The 22620-nt window shown below is 38.9% G+C and overlaps 1 long non-coding RNA gene across 1 annotated transcript; it reads left to right on the top strand.

The window, feature by feature from the left end:
- Positions 1–14252: 14252 nt before the first annotated feature.
- On the top strand, positions 14253–21681 carry LOC121399173. The gene is made up of 3 exons (XR_005964790.1): positions 14253–14487; positions 18860–18920; positions 21436–21681. It is a non-coding gene; the product is annotated as an uncharacterized LOC121399173 (long non-coding RNA).
- The last annotated feature ends 939 nt before the right edge of the window (positions 21682–22620 follow it).

The raw sequence follows: 22620 nt of genomic DNA on the forward strand, positions 1-22620 counted from the left end.
ATCTTATCCCTTAATTTGCATGACTCAGCAATTGGGATCTAATTGTTACCCCTTATAACCATAAGATTCAGAAATGGTCCAAGAAGGGACTGGAAATGTATGGTAAAACCACAAAACCGTATAATGCCTTTTATTAGTTTAGTTAGTAAATAATTTCTGACCATTTAAAGACCAAATTTGGTTTGGGTGAAGTGCTTTTTGGCCTACAGATTTTGCTAAGCTTGTCAAGGTTTTGCATATAATACATAAACTTATATGTATTGAATTTAACTATTGTTGAGGTGATTATGTTGGTTCACCTGAAACAACACAGTGACCTCGTTTTTCGGGTTCCTGACAAATTGGTCAAGGAATTCAGCTATGGAGGGCTGGAACTTTTTATGAACTTTTGCCATGTTGTTGTGAAATCAGGAACCCGTAGTCAAGAACACAGGCTGGAATCAAACCAAATGGTAACGCAGTACAAAGTCAGGATGCGAAAGAAAAGTCAGTAACAGGCAGCAAATCAGCAGAAGTTAGGCACAGGCAAGGGTCAAGAACAAAGAAACCAGAGTAGAAGTGCAGCCCAGGAACTATGTACAATAGACCTACATTGGGCAGTGAGCAAAACGAGGCACCTTTAAATATTCAAATTATTCACCATGCATGCACCAAAAAGAAAAGACGTGACTTGCATCTTTTCTTTTCAGTGCGTGCATGGCACAAAACCCAAAATGACATGTGCCTGGAAGTACTGCTTGCAACAAGGAACCACAGCCTCCCAGGTACCCAACACCTATATTAAAGCACAAGGCCGAACTCCTCTGTGACTTATGATATCTTTATATTTTACAATAGGGAGTACTTTATTTACTATATAAATAGCATTAAAGTTTGTATAATTATATACAGTATGCACATGTATTCAGCAGTTGAAATAATGAGACCCTACAATCACTAAGGAGATGAGGCTCCAACTCCTGCAGCAAATATGACCTGACGACTGCCTGCAGGGGTTCCATGTAAGATGTATAACTAACTAAACAGATAATGATGATGATGTATGAATGATATATGTACAATATATAAAATAAATTGTGCTGTATTGACATTTATTTGTTGGTTTGCTTTTCAGACATTGTACCTCTAGATTTGTTTCCACTAAAGCTCTGAACTTCTTGATTAAGGAAACATTATCTACAAATACTGTACCATTTGGTTCATCTAATGACTGATCTTGTCATGCTAAGGATTATTCTTGTTGATGGAAAACTATCGTTGACTTTTCTTAAGCTGCAAAGTTAAATATCAACATTAATGTTAGAATAACATGGGCTCTAGAGACATCTGTTTGGTCTAATCTGATAATGGCTTGCTTTCCAATATGTAAAATACAGGGTTGGTGCTCTTTGACCCATAGTCCTCAGCTAGAATGTGCTCCTATCACTCTACAGTTTTAATTTATCCTTATAAATTGGTGCAAATTGCAAAAAAAAAGGTCCATATAAAAATTGTTTATTACCCACAATGCACTTTCAATTGCAATTTCATCCACTGTCATTGAACCTGCGATGTCAGAGAAAAAACGAATTGAACCAAGAATAGCATACATCGGGCCTCCAGTTGCAGTTGCCATGTAAGGGGTGGGACATATTATTGTGGCATTTACAATTATTGGCAAACCAATATGTTTCTTTCCATTTAGATATCTATAAATCTTTTTTGTTATTTTGTTAGTTGGTTTAAATGAATTGGCAGACTGGTGTGCCATATATGTGTTTTTAAGAAGTTGCTTGGAATCTAATTTAAGGTTTATATAAAGACTTACCGTTGCATTTAACTTTTTCTTATTTTACATTATCAAAGATGGGTTATTCTGTGCTGTTCTACTCCAGTAGAAAAAGACAATTTGCCTATAATCTTCATTAGAAAGGCCTTCTTTAAAGTTAGAATATTTATTCCTATTCAGACTCCAGTTGTTTAACTGAAACCTATTGGAAGCACCATAAATAGAAGTACCAGGTGTAATATCCTGCTTGGAGTTGGACCTGGTGTTTTTGGGCCGTCTGAGTTGGCATTGATCTATGTAAGCAGACAGCTAAAGCCCTGCTTCACTTACTTTGCTATACTTTGTTCACCTGTTATCAATCTGGCCCCAGGTGATCAGTGTACGCCATTAGGCTGCATATAAAGACCCCTGCTCTGCAATGAATCATTGCCCAATATAGGTCTATCTTCAAATTTCCTGGGTGCGCTTACATATTGTCTAATCCTTGTTCTTGACCCTTGCCTGTTATTTGACTACTCTGTGTTCCTGCTTGGTTTATCCCTGGCCTGTGACCTCGACTACGCGTCTGCTCTTGATTTGGTACCATACCACTCCTTGATCCCCATCCTTTCTGTGTATTACGTGCAGTTCCTTCGGGCTCCTCCCGAATTGAAAGGTGGTTGTTATAGGCAGAAGACAGATACGATGGAGCCGGTATGGGCGGAAAGAGGGCATGTCTGCAAGGTAAAGGGGGGAGAGAAAAGCAGGAAGTATAGTTTAGGAAGTGATAATGGGAAAGTACAGGCAAGGGGGCTGGAGGTTATATTTATATAGAAAAGTGCGGGAGAGGTTACTTATTTTCCTACCTAGAGGCAGCACGCAGGAGAAGCAGGCCCACACTACCCGCCCATGTTTTTCAAGGCTATACAAAGGTTATGGTAAGTATGCAGAGAGTTGTTTACGGGGGAAGCGTTTGAGGTAGAATGGGGAACGGGAGGGTGTAGTTTATTGTTGCAGCATTTGGCGGTGGCCCTGGGAACAAACAGAGTTAAAAGAGGAACTATTATGATTTATGGAAAAAAGGAGGAATACTGGTTAACTGGCCAGCTCGGGCATGGGGTGCCCTGGTGGCAAAAAAGAAAAAAAAAAACATCGAGTCAGTGTACTGCGACTGATGGGTAAACAAAATTCATGAGGGGTGCAGTGGTACGAAGTTACAATGCACAGGAGAGTAATCCCAAAACCATCTGCCCAAGGGAATCAGGACAGGATAAAATAGTTTGGGTTACGAAATATGTAATTTTATGAATGTTCAAAATTGCATATCTGTTGTAAATGATTAATAATTATTATTGATGTTGAACGTTTGAGCATAAAAAATTAATAAAGCGGCCATTATTATCTAACAGAAAAAACGGGTGTTGTCTTCTTTTGAGAAGGAGGTTCTGTGGGCAAGGTCGCAGCCACTGAGATGATCGGTAAGTAAAAGGTCCCCCCTCCAATTTCTCTCCTCTCCAGACCATTGACAGTCATGAGCCAGCGATCGGGACCTTAGGGATTGTTCTGGGTTTGGGATACCTATCATAACACCAGGTTTCCTAGTGTCTTTCTAATGTTGCTGAGGGTTCCCAGGGTTGTCTGTCAGCTGGCACTTTGCGTATGATGGAGCATGACCCTGCATTGGAAGATAGTGCCAGGAAGAATATTTAATCACTATCATTCCTTATTAATTGCAGACAGGGCAGATCTTGTTTTCATATCTAACAGAGATGTAACTATTTCTGCCTGACTTGTAAATTAAATTACATTAAAAAATATAAATTAAAAACAAACAACATATGCATGGCATGGTAGTCAAGTTGCCTCACTAGGCAGGTATCACCAGCGAGGATTCTGGGTGGAAATGTCATCTGAACTGGACATTAAGCACAGGCAACTATGGTCAGGATGTTGTATTAAAGGAGAAGGAAAGCCGTTTACCACTTGGGGTGCCAAATGTTAGGCACCCCCAAGTGAATGTATTTACTTACCTGAAACCACGGGTTGGTGCTCCTATCAGCAGAAAACTGCAACGGCTTGGGGTTATTCCAGTGAGCACCATGCAGCGATCCTCTTCCGGCTTCTTCATTCTTCTCGTGGCTGGGCATGTGCATTAGAGTGAAAAGCCGAACTTTAACTTAAAAGTCGGCTTTTTCATTCTATAGCACATGAGTCTGCTCAGGGAAATTTGGAAACTTTTTCCACTAAAAATATGACGTGAGTAACAGAAGAATCCATGCACTCCAGTGCACTTCGCCTGGTCTGAGATGGCGAAGGCAAGTCTGGTTAAAGAGGTAACGTTCAGTAAAATCTGCATCTTAGTAAATTTGTGAAGTTACCTCCATTGGCCAGAGTGAAAATTCGCCTGACGACAGAGTGCGAATCACCGCTAGCGTCTATCTCCTTCGCTAGCAAAGTGACACCTGCGCCGGTAAATCTGCGAACTCCCTGAAAACGGTAACGCTGGCACCCTTTAGTAAATAAGCCCCCTGGTGTATTATGGAGGGGGGGTATAGGGCTTAGGATATTGGGGTCTGCAATTAGGTAGGGACAATCAAAACTTAAAGGGGTTAACATTTAGTATGTTATGAAATGGCCAGTTTCCCTCTAGTTGTGTGAAAAATAATAGAATGTATGTATTTAACAATTTGATTTATTTTTAACACAACGTGCCAGATTTATCAAAGGTCAAATATTTTTTTTACGTAAAAATCTATAGAGTTTTCCCCATGTGGTGAACTCTGCTCCCATAAAAATCATTAATGAACTTTAACAATCTGACTTAGTTATCATAGTATTCCTCCCATTGTCACCAAAATGGTTTTCCAGCTTTGAGCAGTTGAATGAAGGTTTTGTTTAGACTTAGATTAAGTCTAAAGAATGGCTCTAAAATGCACTGTAGAAAAATTTATAATAAAGCAAAGTTTACAAATTTAAAGAAATATTATTTGTTTCATTATGGGAAGTAACCTATACATTTTAGTTTTCCAGTCATTTGCTCTTTAAATGAGTAATATGCATTGTACTGAAAATGTATTAATTCTGTGCATTTAAAGGAATAGTATCGCCAACACATTATAAGTAAGTAAGTAATGAATAGATATATATACTGTACATATATATACTGATTGCACTGCAGTGGTACAACTGATGTATGTGATTCTGAAACACCACTATAGTTCATATAAACAAGCTGCTATGTAACCATAGGGGCAGCCATTTAAAAAAAGTACAATATTTAGTTCAGTCTTTAATTGAAAAAATTGTAACTAATCATTGTTTGGTGATTGGCAAAATTTGATTTACACTTTCTCTTCACAAAATAGCTCAGCTATTAAATATTTTTTGCTATTCTATGTGTAAGTAAAAAACAAAATACAATAGTATCATAAAATCATAGTTGCAGTTGAGGTAGAAGAATACTTGTCCATTAATTTCAACCATGTTTGGTGACAATTGGGAAAAACATGTTTTTTCCAAAACGCATCCGTTAATAGTGCTGCTCTAATTCTGCATTGAAGTCCATTTCTCAAAGGAACAAACAGATTTTTTTACATTAAATTTTGAAATCTGACATGGGGCCAGACATTTTGTCAGTTTCCCAGCTGCCCCAGTCATGTGACTTGTGCCTGCACTTTAGGATGGAACTACTTTCTGGCAAGCTGTTATTTCTCCTACTTAATGTAACTGAATCAGTCTCAGCGGGACTTGGCTTTTACTATTGAGCTGTTATCTTGTGTTAGGGAGCTGTTACCTTCCCATTGTTCTGTTGTTGGTCTGCTGGGGGGAAAGGGAGGGGGTGATATCACTCCAACTTGCAGTACAGCAGTTTAGAGTGACTGAAATTTATCACAAGTCACATGACTGGGGGCAGCTGGGAAACTGACAATATGTCTAGCCCCATTTCAGATTTCAAAATTGAATATAAAAAAATGTATTGCTCTTTTGAAAAATGGATTTAAGTGCAGAATTCTGCTGGAGCAGCACAATTAACTGATGCGTTTTGGAAAAAAAAACGTTTTCCCATGACAGTATCCCTTTAAAGACAAAGGAAGACGACTAAGAGTTAAGTTTAAAAATAGACATATTATTGTTATAAAGTCTTCTTTAAAGCTGCAGGTGTCAGATTCTTATCAGAAAACAAATAGACAAAGTCACAGTTTACTTAGTGTTCTTCCAGGTTCTGGTGCCAAGTTTACCTGGGCCAAAAATCAAAAGTTATATACAATTTTAATTCCAAGAACTACATTTTATTTCCTTCCATTCTGTGTATAAAAGACCTACATCTCCTCCAGTTTCTCCATTCAAGCTGAACAGTTGGTTATCTCTCACTTCGGATCCTTGAGATTTAGGTAAGGGAATGAGTGAAAAACTTGCCTTGCTCTGGTTGATATGAGAGGCAAATCTATAATGCATATGTTCTTTCTGTTCAATGTGTTCCTTGGACATGAATGATATATGTCTAACCTGTATGTTGTTTCACATTGCATCTAGCTACTTAATGTTGACTTCCAGTATCTGTCACTTCCACATTTCTTGCCGACTGCCTGAGAGAACATGTGGCAATTAATAAACCTGGTTTTCATTTTTGGATGTGTTTTCCACTCAACTGAGGCTGATTTCAGTCCTGCCTCTATCGACTGCATTGCGAAGAGGGTAAATGCGGGTACGTACCTTCATATATATTGCTGAATGATAACCAATGTATTTACTGCATGTGTTTTGTTGTATCTCTGCAAAACTGGTCACAGTTTGCTGTATATACCTCAAAATATTGCATGAATTACTTTGCTCTACAATAGCAAATCTAGGGAATGAAGGAACCTAGGATGTGTACACATGGCACAAGTATAAATTGTGTGTATACAGTCAGGCTATTTTTTATTATTTTTCTTAAAATGCATGCTGCGCCAATGGTAACATGCACAGATCACTGTGTCTTTATCTGCAAGAAAGAAAAAGTAATTGTAATATTAACAGGAACATTCCTTGCCCTTAGTTCATCCTCCTATCTTTCTTTGGCTGCACTTAGGGGTGCCACTTTTTTTTCTTCTAATCCAGACAGTGAAGTCAAGGGACAAATAATGTCAAGTGGTGGGGCAGGCAATCATGTTTCGAGGTGAGTAGGGTTAATGGCGGTTTCTCCATTTTCAGAAAACTGAAAGCAACACAGACAGTTTGAACTAGAAAGCCCATGTGAAATAGCAGGCTGTTCAGTTCAAAACCAGATAGATGTCAACCCTAGATCTTATTATAGGATCAACCTTCTTCTTTGATAAAGCCCAATTTCCATCTATCACTATGACAGTGGCAGCCTTGTGTCCCCTTTGCCCAAATGCATATCCTCTCGCTATCCATTGTACCCTTCTGATCCACCCACAATCTCCTTTGGAGCCGATGTAGTGACAGGGAAAGAAGGAGTAACTATGTTTTTCTTTCCACAGTCATAAACCAAGTGAACACACTGGCCGGTTTGACTGCTGCTGTAAACGGTGTAAATCTTCCAGTAATTGGAATCCCCGGTGTGGCACAGTAAGTATATATATATCTGCATGGATTATATCTTTCCCACTGTCATGTATACTGTATGTAAGCTTATATGACTTATTCTGCAGATGTTTCTGGTTAGCTTAATATTCTCGTTATTCTTTGCACATAGTAGCTTTAGTTAGTTTATAGATTATATGGAGTCTACATAAGGAGTCTTGTAAAGATGTTTAAGTGGATACCAGTGTTTTAAAGACAAAAAATGTCACCAAATTCAGTAAGACTGCCCTTCCCCTCTCGTTACTGAGAAGTAGATGGACAACCCCATATGGGATAAATTTCTAACTATGACTGGAATGTTCTGGAAGATGTTTCAGAGTTGACATTCCCACTGCTCCTGATCTAATCTCATTGCCCCATGGGATGCCCTTTTGCATGGTCTGTTTGTTTTTGAAGGCTATCACAACTTGCTTTACACTTTTGCCAGATGACCGTATGTGTGTTCAAATACTTTCCAGCACTGAAGGTAAACCCTGGGCAGAAGACGGTGTTCAAGTGTGAGCGTCAATATACATGAGCCCTGTGCTTAAAGACATATTAAATGGGATAATGTTCTAGACTTTAAAAATGGGACAATGCACCTCATGGGCAGATTGGCAGCAGCTGCCAGGAAACGATACTGCAACAATGGCTACACACTGACCCTCCATCAATGACGTTGGTGAAACAAAAACTACACCATATTTTCCATATGGACTGGCTGGAAACCATAACCAGGAAAGAACACAACACATCAAAATTCTTCAACACCTGCTCTACCTACATAGCACACCTTCCACAACACATCAAATGCCTCACAATCTACACTTTTAGACATACGTCATGGTATGATATGGAAATTCTCAAGGATCATCCTTTGATCATGGAATCATCCCAATATCTAGTAACTTTACAACAAGAACCATCATGACCTGATACCGCGCCTCCCAGAAGTCATCAAACTAACAGACTATTGACCTCCTATCTGAATTAATCCTCACAGGTCCTACCCCCCCACTGCTATAAACCATAATTGAGCTGAATGTTTAAAATGTTATTAAAATGTTATTGAACTGCTATATAATCGTAATCACAATTGCCATACTCTCCGCTTTATGGAAACATGTATAAATATTTGTTGTGATTATACTTTGTCATTTGCGTATTTGTGTACTTTTTATGTATATTGAAAGCAATCTTGGTTCACATTCATCATCATCAGACAAATTCTCATTATGTTTTTGTTTTTTCTTTGCAGACTAACAGTGAATGTTTTCCATATACCAAGTGGAATTGCATATGTTATTCCAAACCCAAGTATCCCAGATAGGGTTACTGTTAATATTCAGTACAAGGCATCTCTGAGTGCTTCTGCAAGGCAAGTGGTTACGTCTTTTTTTTTTTTTTTTTTTACTTTTCTGTTTAAACTTTCAGAAATGACAAATTTACAGTTAACAAACCACTTGTTGCCCAGAACTATTTCATTTATTCAAGCCTTTCGATGGATAGGCTTACCAAAGAGTCCTCAGAAAACGTACACTTACACCTTAAATAGAGGAGTATTTCAGCAATACAAAGTATAATAAAAATGGGCACTGTGGGTAGGTCTGCTTCTCAGCTACATAATGCAGTTTACATAGTTACATAGTTAAATCGGGTTGAAAAAAGACCATCAAGTTCAACCCCTCCAAATGAAAACCCAGCATCCACACACACCCCTCCATACCTTCACATAAACTATATATGTACATAGTTACATAGTTACATAGTTAAATCGGGTTGAAAAAAGACAAAGTCCATCAAGTTCAACCCCTCCAAATGAAAACCCAGCAGCCATACACACACCCCTCCCTACTCTCACACAAATTATATATACCCATATCTATACTAACTATAGCGTTTAGTATCACAATAGCCTTTGATATTATGTCTATCCAAGAAATCATCCAAGCCATTGTTAAAGGCATTAACAGGATCAGCCATCACAACATCACCCGGCAGTGCATTCCACAACCTCACTGTCCTCACTGTGAAGAACCCCCTACGTTGCTTCAAATAAAAGTTCTTTTCTTCTAATCTGAAGGGGTGGCCTCTGGTACGGTGATCATCTTTATGGGTAAAAAGGTCCCCTGCTATTTGTCTATAATGTCCTCTAATGTACTTGTAAAGTGTAATCATGTCCCCTCGCAAGCTCCTTTTTTTCCAGAGAAAACAACCCAACCGTGACAGTCTACCCTCATAATTTGTCTTACATCCCTCTAACCAGTTTAGTTGCATGTCTCTGCACTCTCTCCAGCTCATTTATATCCCTCTTAAAGGAAAAACAAACTCTTAATAAAAAAAACCCTACACCCCTACCCTACATAGACCCCCTCCCCCCAGCCTTACTGCCCCCCCGGGCAAATGCCCCTAACTCTTTACTTACCCCTCCGTGCAGATTCTATCCAGCGGAGTTCACGGTGCCATCTTCAGCCATTTCAGTAATCTTCGGAATAAGACCAGCGTTTCGGCAATTTTCGTGAGTTTCGGCGCACACGCAGTTGTCGCAAGGCTGAATATATCTCCAACTGCGCGTGCAGCGCTTTGCCGTTCTCATTCCGAAGATTACCGAAGAGAAGAAGATGGTACTTTCAATGCCCACCTCCAGGTCATTAATAAACAAGGACCTAGTGCAGGTGCGGTACTCCACTAACAACACTGGTCCAATTAGAAAATGTTCCATTTACCACCACTCTTTGTAGTCTATCTTCACATACCATAATCCTATAGGTCTTTTTGTAGTACAGATGTAAAAATACTTTAAATGTGTCCCTGTATACTTGGGGTCATGTTTGTAAAGCAAGTGTCTTATTGATTGCTATGGCTTACTGCTCCAAACTTTGTGCCTTTTAATATATATGGGGCCTATTTACTGTGTAAACTGTATCCACTGTAACAGACAGAGGGTGCAGTTATAACAGAGTAACCTATGATAACGCAATTTTGCCAATTATATTCTGAGCGGGGGCAATACACATCTTTATTTTGTAAAAGAAAATTAATATAATATTTAAATACAACAATAAACAATAAGCTAAAAGAAATATAGGTAGCAAGGTTCTAGATAGAACATAAACAAGACCACCAATGTGGGTCATCTGTTTACCCGTGCTCCCCATGCAATCACAGGTCTGCTTCCCAGAGCTATTGCTTCAGGAGTAGATCGCATTTAACATTAAACCTCACTGACTGTGTTATATTATATTTTTCTACTAACAGTGCTCTTGTACCAATTGCAATTCAAGGATCTGTGACCATTCAAATAACAACTGAACTGTCAGTGAACAGTAATGTAATAATTTTCACCAAGGTAACTGTCTTTAAGGGTGGAGACCTCACTGCTAATGTTGTTGGGCTAAACCTTAGTGGGTAAGTACTCAATTATCTTTTAATGCTGTGTATATATTTTATATAATTTCTTTGTTGAATTATCATTAATCTGTAGTTTGTGTTTAATCTAACAAAATTTCTGGTCCAGATTCAAAAATCATCTCGGTTGATCACCAGATTTTTCCCATAACTTCCCCATAAAATTAATGAGATAAAAGTATAAATAGGTATGGGACCCGATATCCAAAATGCTTGTTACCTGGGGGTTTCCAGATAATGGATCTTTCCATAATTTGTAAGTCTACCTTAAGTCTACTAGAAAAACATGTAAGTATTAAATAAACCCAAAAAGGATTCATTATATCTTAGTCTGGGTCAAGTATAAGGTACTGTTTTATTATTATAGAAAAGTATTATTAAAAGTATTATCATCATGAATATAACAGGAGGCATCAATCATATGCAAATCTTTATGTTATTTATCCACAATGCAGCATCTTCCCCCAGAATTCTGGTGCATCTGTAAGTTCACACTAGGGGGCAGATTTACAAAATTCGAGTGAAGAATTCAAATGTAAAAAACTTCGAATTTCGAAGTATTTTTTGGGTACTTCGACCATCGAATTGGTTAAATTCGTTCGAATTCGAACGATTCGAACGATTCGAAGTAAAAATCGTTCGACCATTCGACCATTCGATAATCGAAGTACTGTCTCTTTAAAAAATACTTCGACCACCTACTTCGGTAGATAAAACCTACCGAAGTCAATGTTAGCCTATGGGGAAGGTCCCCATAGGCTTGCCTGTGATTTTTTGTTCGAAGGATTTTCCTTCGATCGTTGGATTCAAATCCTTCGAATCGTTCGATTCGAAGGATTTAATCGTTCGATCGAACGAAAAATCCTTCGATCGATCGATCGCAGGATTTGCGCAAAATCGTTCGACTTCGATATTCGAAGTCGAACGATTTTAGTTCCCAGTCGAATATCGAGGGTTAATTAACCCTCGATATTCGACTATTGATGAATCGGCCCCTAAGAGGGTTATTTATTCAAATGCGGACTTGTGTCGTTTTAGATGTTTTGTAAACAAAAAAAGTATGAATGCATGAATATTTATTTATTAATATAATATTAATTCAATATTAATAGTCCAAATGAATAAAAACAAATCCAAATAAGTATCTGAAAACCTGGAAATCCCTGTTTTGTATGAATTTTTGTGTGATTTTAAATGAAAGAAAAAAGCCTTAAAGCAAACAAAACAAAAGGAGCGTTCCCAGTGACTTCTACATGACCTTGCCAGCTTTTAGGTGGCAAAGTTTTCGATTACCGTTTTTTGTGGTTTTTTAGACTTAATAAATTGCTATTTCTTTCTGCAGTTTAGAGAATTTGATCTATTACAGGATTTTTAGCACTAAAAAGTTTGATTTGGAGAGAAGAAAAAAAATAAACACTAAGGGGCCGATTCACTAACTTCGAGTGAAGGATTCGAAGTTAAAAAACTACGAATTTCGAAGTTTTTTTTGGGCTACTTCGACCATCGAATGGGCTACTACGACCTTCGACTACGACTATCGAAGGATTCTAACTAAAAATCGTTCGACTATTCGACCATTTGATAGTCGAAGTACTGTCTCTTTAAAAAAAACTTCGACCCCCTAGTTCGCCATCTAAAAGTTACCAAAGTCAATGTTAGCCTATGGGGAAGGTCCCCATAGGCTTGCCTAACTTTTTTTGATCGAAGGATATTCCTTCGATCGTTGGATTTAAATCCTTCGAAACGTTCGATTCAAAGGATTTAATCGTTCGATCGAAGGAATAATCCTTCGATCGTTCAATCGAACTATCTGCGCTAAATCCTTCGACTTCGATATTCGAAGTCGAAGGATTTTAGTTCCTAGTCGAATATCGAGGGTTAATTAACCCTCGATATTCGACCCTTAGTGAATCGGCCCCTATATAAATCCCCTAAATTGGGGCAAGTTGTAATGGGCACAATAATGAGAGGATTTGTGGATTGGCTTAACTTCCAGTAGTGTTAATAAGGGCATTAACATTCAATTGCCTCTAGTCAGTAGTGTCTAGTGACACAACCCACAAGACCCTAAAATTATTACAATATTCTATCATGTGTATAAATTTTGTAAGCTATATTGATGCATGCAGCTCACCTTGCAAAATGTGGAAATCTCCATGTTTTTCACCCACAGTACAGCAGCAACCTTTTCATCAGAATGACAGGCATTAATGCAGACCCTCTACATTGCTACTTGCGCTCACTGTGACAACACGTGTTCTCATTAGTGCCTGCCGTTCATGAATCTCAAGATGCAGCAGTGGCATCACTTCTGGCACACCAGTGCACATGGCATTAAGATAGTGTCCAATCCACTTGGCACAAGTTAGTAGCAGATATTGATGCAACTCGCTAGTGGAATCTACTACCATGTACAAATTGGTGATACATTTAGGGTTCCCAGTGCACTTGGTGCATAACTGATGAAAGCAAATAGGGGCAGGAACATCGGCACTGGCAGCTACTTGCTTGGAGCTTGTATGGGCACAAGTATCTTTGTTAGTGGCTCCAATGTTATGCTGCATTTTGATTCCGTTTTAGCACTTTCCACTTGTGCTTGCATTCAAGGAGTCTGACAGCCTGAGATTGTGAGTAAACTGGTGTTATTCTTTTGAGAATGAAACCTCCAGGTAGTTGGTTATATACGCAGGTATGGGACCTGTTATCCAGAGTGCTCGGGACCTGGGGTTTTCCGGATAATGGATCTTTCCGTAATTTGGGTCTTCATGCCTTAAAGTGGACCTGTCACCTACACATAAAAAACTGCATAATGAAAGTCCTTTCCAAATTAAATATGGAACCCCAAAAGATTTTTCCATTAAAACATCTATACCTGTCATAAAGGTGTTTAAATATCTAAACTGTCAATCAAATATTACCTGCCCCGCCTCTATGCCCGTGGCATAGAGGAGGGGCAGTCAATTACTTTCACTTTCCATTCAGCACTTCCTAGATGTCACAGCTCTCCTCACATTCCCCCTTCCCTCCTCAGGCTCTATAATTGATTACGGCACTGCACATGGACATTAGGTCCCTCATTCTGGTTCATAAACAAGATTTTGGGGTGACACACAATTTCCCTTAATAACCTTGTCCACAAAATGGCAGCTGCCTGCTTGCTATGATTGTATAATTCCAAAACAGAAGGAAACAAAATTTAAATAATAAATACAGTGTAAGTAAAGTTTATTTTGCTCAACTAACATGATAGAAAGTAATTTGAAATTATTTCTTAGGGTGACAGGTCCCCTTTAAGTCTACTAGAAATTAATTTAAACATGAAATAAACCCAATAGGCTGGTTTTGCTTCCAATAAGGATTAATTATATCTTAGTTGGGATCAAGTACAAGCTACTGTTTTATTATTACAGAGAAAAGGGAAATCATTTTTAATTGGATTATTTGGATAAAATGGAGTCTATGGGAGACAGCATTCCATAATTCGGAGCTTTCTGGATATTGGGTTTCCGGATAAGGGATCCTATACCTGTATATATAAAACCTTTTAGACTAAATTAGAAGTATGGCAAACATAATATAATTAACATAAAACAATACAGAGAATAAACCCTTAAGCCAACATGTCAGCCTAAAATTTCAGTATAAAATCTCTCTGGCAAAAAGATCATTGCATGTTGGCCACTTGATTTGAAATTTGTTTTTGTCTTTTCAGATTTACTCAAACAGCTGCTGTGCTTGAAAATCTTATTACTTCCATGACTCAGCAGGTATAGTATGCTATGTGCAGGATATATCTGTGTGTCTGTACTAAGCATGAAGAACAAAACCTGATACACAAATGAAGGTCCAAATTAGCAATTCAGTGAATGAGCTGGTGTGCCAGCAGGTTAAAGGTGGCCATAGACTCCAAGATCCGCTCGTTTGGCGACAATGCCAAACGAGCGGATCTTTCCCCGATATGCCACTAAACTGCATGGCTATATCGGGGTTAATTCGAACGTTCGGCCGTATGGCCGAAAGATCGAATTACGATGCGCCAAGCGGCTCCGACGCGTCAGTCGGGTAAAAATCCAACCTTCCCCATCGATATCGTGGCCAGATGTTGATCGGGAAGACCTGTCGGAAGCCCCCATACATGGGCTGATAAGCTGTCAAATCGGTCCAAACGACCGATATCGGCAGTTTTATCTGCCCGTGTATGGCCACCTTAAGAATTAAGAGATCAGTGGTACAGATTACTTCTGACCAAATTTAGGGGGTTATTTATTAAAATCTGAATTTTTCTCATGGTTTAAATAAAAAAAAGTCAGCCCAAATTAGAAGCCACGATTTACCCTTATTTATAACCAAAAAACGGATAAGGAAAAAACATGACTTTTTTGGATTGTCACCTGAAAAGTCAGAATTTTTTGTGAGATTGGAGGAAAATGTTTGGATTATCATACAACACCATAATACAAAACCATAATATCTTCAATTTGCAAAAAGAACCTCTGCCTCAACAGGACCTCAACAGGTTGATAATGGAGTAATTTTTGGATTCTGACTGCATCCTCAGGGTATAATATATCTTGAAAAATTCAAGTTTTTTTCCACTAAAAATTTGTTTTTTATAGTAGAATTTTTCAAGGTTTTAGCATTTGGACTTTAATAGATAACCACCTTTAATGTCACATTTAAGGTGCACCATTTGAGTTGTCCCAATGAATGTAAGCTGGCTGCAGCTACTGTTGAGAACAATTATTCAGTTTGTCAACTTTGCTCAAATCTGAATATGAGAATTATGGTTTTGATTTATTTTAATACTTGGAAGAGTCTTTGTGAAGATATCAAAATTCATTAGAACAGAAACATTACAGATCTGGGACATCTTAAGACCTAGTACCATTGGGCCACAATGTTTAGTTGCAAAACTAAGTTTGACCAACTGGTCAGACAGTTGGTACTATTTTAACCTTACTATCCAAAAACTGATATAGCTAAACATTGGTTTTTGCACCTCAGCAGACAGACACTACCTACTTCATTCAAAGTACTCTAGGGGGGTTATTTATCCCCGAATTTATTGGAATATTTTCTGCTACAAACTCGGATCAAATCTGCTCGGGTTTTTTATGCTTATTTATTATCACATTTTCCCGAAAATTTGCTTTGCCGGAAAAAAATCAGATTCTCACAATTTTTTAGAATTTTTTTCATCCGATTTTCACGTATTTTACGATTTTTTCAGAATTTTCACCCGAAAACCCGTATTGCACAAAACCCAGCGCACTTCAAAAAATCATTGGGACTTCTCCCATTGACTTATATGCATCCTCGACAGGTCTGAGATGCCAGATTTTAAGATTCTGACTTTTCTATCCTCAGGGTTTAATAAATTCTGAAAAATTATTGATTTTATTTAACAAAAATATGAAATTTTCGTTATTTTTGCATTCGGAGTTTAGTAAATAACCCCCTAGGTCTACTCTGGCTGAAAACATATGTCATCATTAGCAGATCCAGAAGGGACTAGTGATGAGCGAAATTTTTTGTCAAGTTTCACAGCGAAAAAGGCACCCATAGATTTAAAAAAAAATATCGTCACCCATAGACACAAATTTTTGATGAAAAGATACAGGTCAGATTTGCTGATCACTAGAGAGGACCCAGCAGTTGACTTCTATTTCTGTTTTTATATAATATATGAAAGAGCGAGAACCGCTCCGACTCACCGCAAGTTGATTTTGAAATAGCCGGCATGAATCCAAGGTTGGGTGCTGGAAGTTCGGCGTCCCACGCCGTGAACAATGGAGATAAATGGAGGAGAGCAATTCCGCACACCAGGACGTTAGTTAAAATCAAAAATCTTTATTTAGCCATGTTAAAAGTACACGCTGTGTCTTAGCTTGACGCGTTTCGGGCTCAGCTGCCCTTAATCATAAGCATGTTGATTAAGGGCAGCTGAGCCCGAAACGCGTCAAGCTAAGACACAGCGTGTACTTTTAACATGGCTAAATAAAGATTTTTGATTTTAACTAACGTCCTGGTGTGCGGAATTGCTCTCCTCCATTTATATAATATATATTATGTCTTGGACAGACATAATATCTAAAGCTATTGGATATTCTGTAGTTAGTATAGATATGGGTATATATAATTTATGTGAGGGTATGGAGGGGTGTGTGTATGGATGCTGGGCTTTCATTTGAAGGGGTTGAACTTGATGGACTCTTCTATGTAAATAATTGACATAGGATCATATATAGGTGTATACTGATTAACGAAGACAGGAAAATACAAACATAGAAACATTTGGTATCTAGGCACAAACTAAATATCATAGGGATGGGCGAATTCTTTCGCCTTGTTTTGCCAAAAAAATGACGCCCACAGACTTGTATGGTGTTGTGCGTCAAAATAAAGACTCGTGTCACAAAAATTTCACCGCGCTACAATTTTTTTTTGACTTTAATGGGTGTCAGCGACATTTCGCTGGCAGCGAATTTCGCCCATCCCTACATACTACTAGAAATTGATGAGCAATAAAAAAAGACAATAATATCCTTGGGAATACCTAATAACAAAAATAACAGTATGTACTCATTTTTACCCAATAAGAAATTAAACCAAATATAAAACAACAACCACTGATTCTTGATTGATTTTATATAGTTTTACATCTGACCTTATTTGCAAAAGTGTAGTACCTCACCAGCATAGTGTTGGTAAATGTGTGAGACTGGTAACGTAATTTACAGTAGGGGGTAAAATTTCCCTTACAATACAGGAGTAATACTCAAAGTACAACTCAGGCTGCAGATTTGTGCCTTTATATGATCAGAGAACTCATCAGTAACTTTTAATAGCCTTAATATTTTCAGTATTGGGTACATTATCCTTTATATTACATGAGTGATATTCAGAGTTCCCTGTATAATTCAGCCTGCAGCCTCATTCCTGATCACAGAAACCATCAGTGACTTCCAATATCCTTATAATTTACAGTAGGGGTACATTATACATTTTAATACATGAGTGATGCTCAGAGTTTCCTGTATAACTCAACCTGCAGCCCTGTGCCTTTATATGGTCATATAACCCCTCAGTGACTTTTAATATCCTTATCATTTACAGTAGGAAATATAGTATCCCTTATTTATGTTCAGTTTGCATTTTACAAAATAAATCTACCGTATATACTCGCGTATAAGCCGAGTTTTTCAGCACCCAAAATGTGCTGAAAAACTCAACCTCGGCTTATACGCGGGTCATACGTAGATACGCTCCTTCCGCGGCCCCAGCAGGACTGTCTGTGACTGACTGTGTTGCCGCCCGGAGCAGGTCCAGGAGCTCCGGGCGGCGCGTCCTTCCCTGCCGGCGTTCGCTCCCAAAATGGCGGCGCCCATGGCCGCCACGTGGGTAGCGGCGCCGGCCGCTACCCACGTGGCGGCCATGGGCGCCGCCATTTTGGGAGTGAACGCCGGCAGGGAAGGACGCGCCGCCCGGAGCTCCTGGACCTACTCCGGGCGGCGATCATACAGACAGTACTGCGCTATGGGAGAGGGAGGTATGTTGCAAATGTACCAAATCATAGTGATAAATGTTATGGGTTAAAACCCCAGCCCCTTCCAAAAAACAATATTACTTTATGCTAATGTTATTAAACTTTAAATCTAAAAAGCTACAGTTATCTTTTGGATGAAAGAGACCCAGTGCCAGGAACATGCTCAATATTAAGTAAGTGCAAAGTGGTCCAACAAAAATATAACCTAAATGAGCCTGACACAGGTGCAATGTCGCCAGATTTGACAAATGTTTTATCAGAGCTGCAAGGCTCTCAGGTCCAGACAGTCCTGCGCTATGGGATCACACAGACAGTCCTGCGCTATGGGAGAGGGAGGTGTGTTGGGGCCGCGGTACCTTTTTTCTGCTTTCCTAGGTGCAGCACCTCATTGGCACATTCACATCTTGAAATCTGACATGGGGCCCCTAGGCTTATACACGAGTCAATACATTTTTCCAGTTTTCTTAGGTAAATTAGGTACCTCGGCTTATACACGGGTCGGCTTATACACGAGTATATACGGTACTTAAGATATTGATTTATATACTAAAATATATATATTTTACCAAAAATTTGCTTTTTTTTTGTTGCAGTTGACTTCTGCAATTCAACCAAATTTTGCTGGAACATTGCTCGCTGCCATAAATAATCCCGGTAATAATAACACAAGTATCATATATTTACATCTGGTCGGGATTTCTGTTTGTTTTAAATGGCTAATATTATCGTACATGTGTTCCGCCTGTAATTTTTCATTCTGTTAAGACCTGCTCATATGTTGTGGTACCGCATGAAATTGTGGGTCACATATTTTAGCAACAACGAAGGCAACCTTTCATGCCAATCTGCTATTGAAAACCCCAACAATAACTGCAATACTCATTGCACTTGCATATCAAACCAGTCCAATGTGAACAGTTAAAGGGGAACTATCATGATAATTATTGGCAATTGAATATGAGCATGGAAATAAGGAACTTTGTAAATGCAACCAATTTCAAATTCTGTACTGTTTTGTTAGTATACTCCTCTTGCCAATCTCTCTCTCTTCATGCAGGAGCCAGAGTCAGATTTTGATTGACCAGTCAGATACATGTGTGTGTAATTACTGACTCCAATACAAAGCCTGCATTTAGAGAGACAGATCGATTGGAGAGGAATAGTAAAGAGTAATATAGAATTTTTAGTTAATAATATTTAGGTTTCCTGTTTTTATGAGATGAAGCTCATTTTCAGTACAGATCATCATCATAGCCCCCCTTTATTGTTATTTATAAAATGACAGAAGTGAATTGATGGGCCAGACTGAGATGAATGAGCTAGCTTTAAAGGGCATGTAAAGTCTAAAATAGAATAAGGCTAGAAATGCTGTATTTTGTATACTAAATATAAACATGAACTTACTGCATCACAAGCTTAATCAAACAAATAATTTATGCTTTCAAAGTTGGCTACAGGGGGTCACCATCTCGGAACTTAAACATCTTTGCAAGACTATGCACATGCTCAGTGTGGTCTGAGCTGCTTAGCGATTGTCATAAACAAAGCTTCTTGAGTTCTGCATGGCTGGGAAGTAAGGCGGGGGCTTCCCCTGCTGTTCATAAGTATGATTGTTTCCCTGCTCAGCAGTTAGGGACCGTCTGACAAGTCCTATCCACAGCAGTAAATGAAGGGAGAATTTTACTGCATACAGTCAGGTTTCTTATAAAAACGGTACATATTTTTTAATTAAAGTATATTGGAGATAGGTTTCTTTTTCATTAGTAAAGTAAAAATTTGATTTTATTTTTTTGCCTTTACATGCCCTTTAAGAACTGGGAACTGCGTCGTCTCTGATGGAGGGTACAGGACAAGAATGAATATATAAATGAGTGGTAGCAGCTGGGTGAAACAATGGTTAGGCCACCCAGCTGTGACCCACTAAAAAAATGAGTGGCTGGCCTGAAAATGCCCAACCCAAGGCTTAAAAACTGCCTCCCATCTTCGACCTGCTAAAAGAATTAGTAGCTGGCCTGAACCTGCCCAACCGAAGGCCTTCAGGCTGGTCTGAGCATCACAGCCTTCCCTTGATTTGCTCCCTCTGTATGTCTTCATTTCTGCATCTATGCTCCCTTTCCTGCCTCTTCTCTCTCGTTATCACTGCAACTTTCTTTTTTCCTATCATAGTTCCATTTTCTACCTTTTTTTTTTTTTTAAATATTTTTATTTCTGGAAAATACAGACATTTGCGTACAAAATAGTATGCTTTCATTTAGCAACAAGAATACAGTATGCGATAGTTGACCCATTTATATATTAGAGACATAGCACGGTGGCCCTTCTGGAGGTCGGAAACCGTGTCAGTTGTACAGTATATAACCTTCGCAGGTGATGGCACTGAGATATAACATGCACAATACATTATGACCATATCGCTTACACAATCCTATATTCACATTCAGTTAGTTGCAAACATCTGTTATAAAAGCATATACTGTATATAAAGCAACATTTGAAACTTAAACCTTAAACAAAACCCTCTTGGTTACTGCACCAGGGGTGTGAAGATTTCCAAGATTTAGCTATCGTTTGTCTAGCAGCCAGGAACAAGTGGTTCAACAGTTTTCTCTTAAGTTTCGGGACCCCTATCGGGGGTGCTCCCAGCAATGCCTCGTGTGGATACATACGAAGATTAATTTGTAACACTGAGTAAATTAGTTGATATATCCGCCTCCAAAATCTGACTACCCTGGGGCATAACCACCATATATGAGCCATTGTCCCTGGTATACTGCAACCCCTAAAGCAGTGGTTATTGGGTAAATGGTACATTTTCGCCAGTCTCCCGGATGTTAAGTACCAGCGCATGAGCACTTTATAACCAGCTTCCAACAGAATAATATTACTGGAACTATGTTTTAAGTTGTCCCACACTCGGAACCAGTCCTCCTCGGAAATGGTGATCCCCAATTCCTGCTCCCACGCTTTAACGTATGGGAGGTTAGTGGGCTCCGATGCGTTTTCTACCTTTTTTTTTACCTTCCTGCCTCTCTTCTTCCTCCTACTTTAACATATGACACATGATAACAGGCTGACTCTCCCAGACATGTCTTTACATAGTGCTGTAAATTAAATTATTGCATTTCTGTGTCTTTTCAACATGTTAATGTCTGACTTTTCTTCTACACAGTTGGCTGCCTTGCAAATCAAGGGTAACACTGAAAATTAAAGCATATGGAATTTCCGTGAGGATAAGTCTCAGGGTGAATATTTACTTTGCACCGACTGATTTATTTAGGCTGTGGGAGATTCCTCTACATTATGGGTCGTTGGGTCTGTACTCTAAACTGTGAAGTCAGCATTGTTTCTAATTGTCATGCAGATTTCACTTCTTTAATAAAGGCAGACACTACATTGCAATATTGCCTTGTCATTTGTTCTTGTATTGGGGGGGAATATGGGATGATAGAAAAAAATAATAGCCTATATTTATACAAAACACATCTCTACCTGGTCATTAGTTGCCTTGCCTCTGATCTGCACCAGTTTGTCCATTCTAATTTGTCCAGTTTTTATTAACTGTTGAAAAAGGCAGGGTAGCACAGGGGTCGCCATCTTGCTGAATATTCTGCTATAAGAGTTGCAATGAATGTGCAGTTGAACCCGTGTCTGGATCGGCTTCAGTGACACATGCTCAGGGTTGGTGATTGTTTACAGGTGAACCTTCAGTGGCCAGGATGGTCCCCACATTTCAAACTAACCATCTCAATGGAAATATACATAAATAGAAGCTAGGAAATTGTTTATTGTTGGTTCATAGTTGAATCTTAAGATGGGCATACATGGCAAGATCTGATCATTTGCAGAGGTTGCCAAACAAGCGGACGTTTGCCAGATTTTCCACACACTGATCCAAATCATTCACATCTACTTGTTTGGCCATCAGGTTAAGGATTGGATCATTTTGCAAGCCCATGGAGATCTATCAGAAGAAGACCCCATCAAAATGCCAATTCAAACTTAATATGTTGAGTTTTCTGGAGTTTTATAACCTTTATAACCTACCTGATAAATGAAAACTATTCAGACAGGGACCAGATATTTACTTATAATGAAATTACATATTTATGTTACACTTAAGCCTCTGCTTAAATTGTCACTGCTTAGCTATAGGCTGAAAGAGCCTCTGAAGAATTGATGTAACTGGAGTGTGCCGGGCCCCCCTGCAAAAAAATCTTCAGAGGGGCCCCAGCATACTCGGATCTCCATTCTCCCGCCCAGACCCCACCCACACCCTGCATGGCCCCTCCCACTCTCCGCCCCATGCAGACTTATGCTCTGTTTCTCCGCCGTAGGTAAGAGAGCAGCTGGGAAA

This window comes from Xenopus laevis, chromosome 9_10S, assembly GCF_017654675.1.
Source record: "Xenopus laevis strain J_2021 chromosome 9_10S, Xenopus_laevis_v10.1, whole genome shotgun sequence".
Taxonomy (NCBI): domain Eukaryota; kingdom Metazoa; phylum Chordata; class Amphibia; order Anura; family Pipidae; genus Xenopus; species Xenopus laevis.